The sequence below is a fragment of the Dromiciops gliroides genome, chromosome 1 (genome assembly GCF_019393635.1).
Source record: "Dromiciops gliroides isolate mDroGli1 chromosome 1, mDroGli1.pri, whole genome shotgun sequence".
Classification (NCBI taxonomy): Eukaryota; Metazoa; Chordata; class Mammalia; order Microbiotheria; family Microbiotheriidae; genus Dromiciops; species Dromiciops gliroides.
The window spans coordinates 49,808,548-49,814,547 of record NC_057861.1 but is presented as its reverse complement, the minus strand read 5'-3'; positions in this window follow the sequence as shown (position 1 = coordinate 49,814,547).

Below are 6,000 nucleotides of genomic sequence, written 5' to 3'. Positions count from 1 at the left end.
GATTTGAACTCAGGTCCTCCTGAATCCAGGGCTGGTGCTTTATCCACTGTGCCACCTAGCTGCCCCCCTCCCCCCACCCCAGTTACCTTCTAAGCCATCTTTGGCTGGAAAATTATCTCAGCCCACTCTTTTGTGGGGTCATGCTGCTCCAGGAATTGTCCTATGGCATTATATGGAGTTTTTTGGAGCCTACTAAGGATCTCTTAATTGTCAAATCTAATGGCCCTTTCTCCATTTTCTTCCTTCTTGACCTCTCTGTAGCTTTTGGCCCTGTGGATCCCTCTCTCCTTCTTGATATTCTCTTCTCTCTAGGGTTTCAGGACACCCCTCTCTCCTGGTTCTCTTCCTACCTCTCTGACTTAGCATTCTTAGTCTCCTTTGCTGCTTCTTTCCCTAAGTCATGGCCACTAACCATGGATGTCCCCCAGGGCTCTGTCTCTTCTCTTTTCCATTTATACTTTTTAGTGATCTCATCAGCTCCCAGAGATTTTATTGTGATCTCTATGCTGATGGTTCTCAAATCTACTTTTTGTTGTTCAGTTGTTTCAGTCATGTCCCATTCTTTGTGACCCCCTGTGGGGTTTTCTTTTGGGGGGCGGTTCTTGACAAAGATACTAAAAAGAAAAAGAAAAGAAATAATTTTTTTTAAAAAACCAAAAAAAAAAAGCAAAGATACTAAAAATAGTTTGCCATTTCCTTCTCCAGCTCATTTTGCAGATGAGAAAACTGAGGCAAACAGGGTTAAGTGACTTGATCAGGGTCACAGAGCTAGTAAACATTTGAGGTGGGATTTGAATTTAGGTCTTCCTGACTCTGGGGGCAGCTACGTGGCACAAAGGGCCTGGAGTCAGGAATTTTTGTTGTTCAGTCATTTTAAGTAATATCTGACCCTGTGACCCCATTTGGGGTTTTCTTGGCAAAGAGACTGAAATGGTTTGTCATTTCTTTCTCCAGTTCATTTGACAGATGAGGAAACTGAGACAAATAGTGTTAAGTGACTCACACAGGGTCATATAGCTAGTAAGTGTTTGAAGCTAGATTTGAATTTAAGTCTTCCTGACCCCAGGCCTATCCACTAAGCCTCCTAGCTGCCTATGTGATTTTGATAAACAAATAAATTTTAAAAAGTAAAAAGGACAAGGAGATGTGAGATTTAAAATTGGATATACGCAGATTACCTGCTGTCTAGGGGAGGGGGGAGGGAGGGGAGGGAGGGAGGGAGAAAAATCTGAAAGTGTAAAGCATGTATAAACAAAAGTTGAGAACTATCTTTACATGTAACGGAAAAAATAAAATATCTCAAAAAAAAATAAAATAAAATAAAATTGGATATACCAACATTAAACTCCCCCTTTTAACTTTTCCCTCACATTAATTGCCTTTATTCTGAGTTATCAGATGCCAGTTGGCCAAGATGCCATCCAATCACAAGAGGAATACATGCAAAAGCAGACATTGAACTGTCACATGAGGGGAGACATGCATGAAGTCAAGGTATGGCTGAGGGAACGGCTTTTGACAAATGTTGAGGCTGGATTCTCTTGGTTTAATTTTTATTTTCTTTTTCCCCACAATATTGTACAGATGGCTGGAAGTTTTGATTCCACCCATCTCATTCTACACCTGGCTTCTATGCCCCCTCCTATATGCCTGATGCCATGGACATCTCAATCCCATGCATCTGATTAAGTCTGACTCAGTTTCCTCCAATATATTCAGTGGCATGGACATATATTCCATCCACCTATTTTAAGCCTGGCATACTGCATAGCTTGAGCAATAGCTCAAATGTGGGAATGCTGATATCCCATCATTTCTCTGTTCTTTTATGGTAACCTCCATAATTTTCTCAGGTGTCATGATAAATACAGTGTTGGATTTGGCCTTGACACCTGTTACTAATTATATTAGATTTTAAAATTTCTCATAATGGCATGAGGATAATTAGGCAGATGATACAAAAAGTGATGAAACAAAGATAAAAATTATTTTTAGAAATTTATATCATAGCAATTGTCTTCTCAATTTACCCTCCACAAGGGGGGACTATAGTAATATTAAGTTTTAGAGAATGTTTCAATTTTTGTTTTATTGTATGTTTCATGTGTAACAACTAAGATTCTGAATTCCCTTAGACATGTTTTTAAGAACTTTCATTGTTTGATTTGATTATTGACAAAGCTATTTTAAAGTTGTGTTAAGCTCAATTTTGTAGGAAAATTTCCTGGCTGATTACCAGCATCCACACATCAACCACTGAAAAGACTTCCATTCCACAACTACACCTAGAGGACATCTGAGAAAAGACTTTCAGAGACTTTAAATGAACAGTTTTGTTTTGTTGTTGTTTTTTTCTTTTCTCTTTCTGTTATAATATACACCATCTGTTACATGTACTCTCTGCAGAGGCCCTCCCTTTGCAAGACCAATGTCAAAGCGCCAGTTCATGAGGACAAAAAACTGCCCCTCTAGACAAAACTTTCCTGTCTCCCTTTTCTATATTGTTATTAATATATTATTAGTTAGCATAGGATATTATATTCTGTTATTTTTGACTGTTTCATCAAGGAAACACCCCGTTTCTTGAAGAAACAAAGGGGGGCTGTAATGATTGGAATGACGCCACCTGCTGGAGACTTACTGTAGAAAAGCTCTGCCATGAGGTGAAGGTCTCTGAGGGCAAGACCACGTGTCTTTTCTTTGGCATCAGGAAATGACGTTTGCTTGTGGGAGGAAGGAGGGGGAGCGTGGCGCTCTGACTCGCTTGCTTTCCTGAGGAGTCCGGTGGAGAAGGGAGCTAGAAATGTGCTCTCCCTTTAATAGACAGATGAATCTAGGCCTTTCTCTTTCTCTTCACCAAGTTCTTATTCTCCTTAATAAATGCTTAAAAGTCTAACCCTTGCTAAAGTTTATAATTTATTGGCGACCACTCATTAGATATTTTAGACAGACTAGTTAGAATTTTAGCCCCTTACAGAGATAAAGACTAGAGCTGTGATTTCATTGATAAAGGGAACTCTCTTTGAGTCAAATGCCAAGCACTGTGTTAACTAAGTTAAATTAAATTAAGTTAACTAAGGATACACAGAAAGGCTGAAGAAAGTCTCTGCTATCAAGGCGCTGACAGTCTAATGGGAGAGACAACATGTTAACAACTTTGTAAAACAAGATATAAGTAGGACAAATTGGAGATAGAAGGAACTTCAGCATCTCAGTAAGGATGGGCTGATGGAGTGAATCAATCATATTTCTCCCACTTAAAGTATTATTTATTTATTCATTCATTTATCTATTTAGTCATTCATTCATCCATTTATTTATTTATTTGGTGGGGCAATAAGGGTTAAGTGACTTGCCCAGGGTCACACAGCTAGTAAGTGTCATGAGTCTAAGGCTGGATTTGAACTTAGGTTCTCCTGAATCCAGGGCTGGTGCTTTATCCACTGTGCCACCTAGCTGCTTTCCCCACCCCCACCCCCACCCCCCACACTTAAAGTAACTGACAAGATGCCCATACTTTTGTGGCGTAGGAACAGTTCATTGAGTTAATCAATCCGGGGTGTTATCTAGTGGGTCATTCAATAAGTATTTATTAAACACCTATGGTGGAGCTAACATCAGAGATATTATATTTGACCCTAAAAGTGATAGGGAGCTACTCAAGTTTCTTGAGTGATGGGTGGTGATTTGGTAGGATCTGTGCTTTGTGAAAATCCATGGCAGTTAAATTGAGGTTAGATTGAAGTGTGGAATGACTTGTGGCAGGCAGACCAGCCAGCTGATTATTGCAATAGTTGAGGGGTGAAGAGATCAAGGCCAGAATAGTGACTGTGTTAGAGGAAAGAATGGGGGCATTTTTTAAAAATAATAAATAGTTCTTTATTCTTTCAAATGTTGATAATTTTGCCGTGTTCTTTTTTTTTATGTATAAGGTATTTTATTTTTTCCGTTACATGTAAAGATAGTTCTCAACTTTTGTTTATCCAAGCTTTACAATTTCAGATTTTTCTCCCTCCCTCCCCTCCCTCCCCCCTCCCCTAGACAGCAGGTAATCTGATATAGGTTATATCTATATATCTATATACATATAGATATAGATATAGATATATACACACATATATATACACATAATAACATTAATCCTATTTCTGCATTAATCCTGTTACAAGAGAAAAAATCAGAGCAGTGATGCAAAACCTCAAAATAGAAAAAAAAAACACAACAGCACCCAAAATAAAAGAAATAGTATGGTTCAATCAGCATCTATATTCCACAGTTCTTTTTTTTTCTTTTCTTGGATTTGTAGATCCTCTTCTATCATGAGTTCCCTGGAACTCTTCTGTACCATTGCATTGGTGAGAAGAATATAGTCCATCACAGTAGGTCAACACTCAATGTTGATGATACTGTGTACAATGTTCTTCTGGTTCTGCTCATCTCACTCATCATCAGCTCACATAAGACCCTCCAGGTTTCTCTGAACTCCTCCTGCTCATCATTTCTTACAGCACAATAGTATTCCATTGTATTCATATACCACAACTTGTCCAGCCATTCCCCAATTGATGGGCACCCCCTCAACTTCCAATTCCTTGCTACCACGTAAAGAGCAGCTATAAATATTTTTGTACATGTGGGTCACTTTCCTCCTTCCATGATTTCTTTGGGCAAAAGACCTAAAAGTGGAATTGCTGGGTCAAAGGGTATGCACAGCTTTATCGCCCTTTGGGCATAATTCCAAATTGCTCTCCAGAATGGTTGGATCAGCTCACAGCTCCACCAACAATGCATTAGTGTTTCAATTTTCCCACAGCTTCTCCAACATTTATTATCTTCCTTTTTTGTCAGGTGGTACCTCAGAGTTGTTTTAATTTGCATCTCTCTAATCAAAAGTGATTTAGAGCATTTTTTCATATGGGAATAGATAGCTTTGGTTTCTTCATCAGAAAACTGTCTGTTCATATCCTTTGACCATTTCTCAATTGGGGAATGACTTGGATTCTTATAAATTTGATTTAATTCCCTATATATTTTAGAGATGAGGCCTTTATCAGAAGCACTGGCCTCAAAAATTGTTTCCCAGCTTTCTGCCTCCCTTCTAATTTTGGATGCATTGCTTCTGTTTGTACAAAAATTTTTTAATTTAATATAATCAAAATCATCCATTTTGCATTTTATAATATACTCTATCTCTTGTTTGGTCAAAAACTGTTTTACTTTCCAAAGATCTGATAGGTACACTATTCCTTTCTCTCCTAATTTACCTATGGTATCACCTCTTATGTCTAAATCATGTATCCATTTTGACCTTATTTTAGTATAAGGTGTAAGATGTTGGTCTATGCCTAATTTCTGCCATACTATCTTCCAGTTTTCCCAGCAGTTTTTGTCAAATACTGAGTTCCTATCCCAGAAGCTGGAGTCTTTGAGTTTATCAAACACTACATTACTAGTGTCATTTACTACTGCATTTCCTGAGCCTAGCCTATTCCATTGATCTACCACTCTATTTTTTAGCCAGTACCAGATAGTTTTGATGACTACCACTTTATAGTAAAGCTCCAGGTTTGGTACCGCTAACCCACCTTCCTGTGAATTTTTTTTCATTATTTCCCTGGATATTCTTGATTTTTTGTTTATCCAGATGAATTTTGTTATTATTTTTTCTAGCTGTATAAAATAATTTTTAGGTAGTCTGATCGGTATGGCACTGAATAAGTAAATTAATTTAGGCAGTATTGTCATTTTTACTATATTAGCTCTGCCTATCCATGAGCAATTGATATCTTTCCAATTATTTAGATCTGATTTGATTTGTGTGAAGAGTGTTTGGTAGTTGTGTTCATAGAGTTCCTGGGTTTGTCTTGGCAAGTAGACTCCCAAGTATTTTATATTATCTACCGTTACTTTAAATGGAATTTCTCTTTCTATCTCTTGCTGCTGGACTTTGTTGGTCATGTATAGAAATGCTGATGATTTATGTGGATTGATTTTATATCC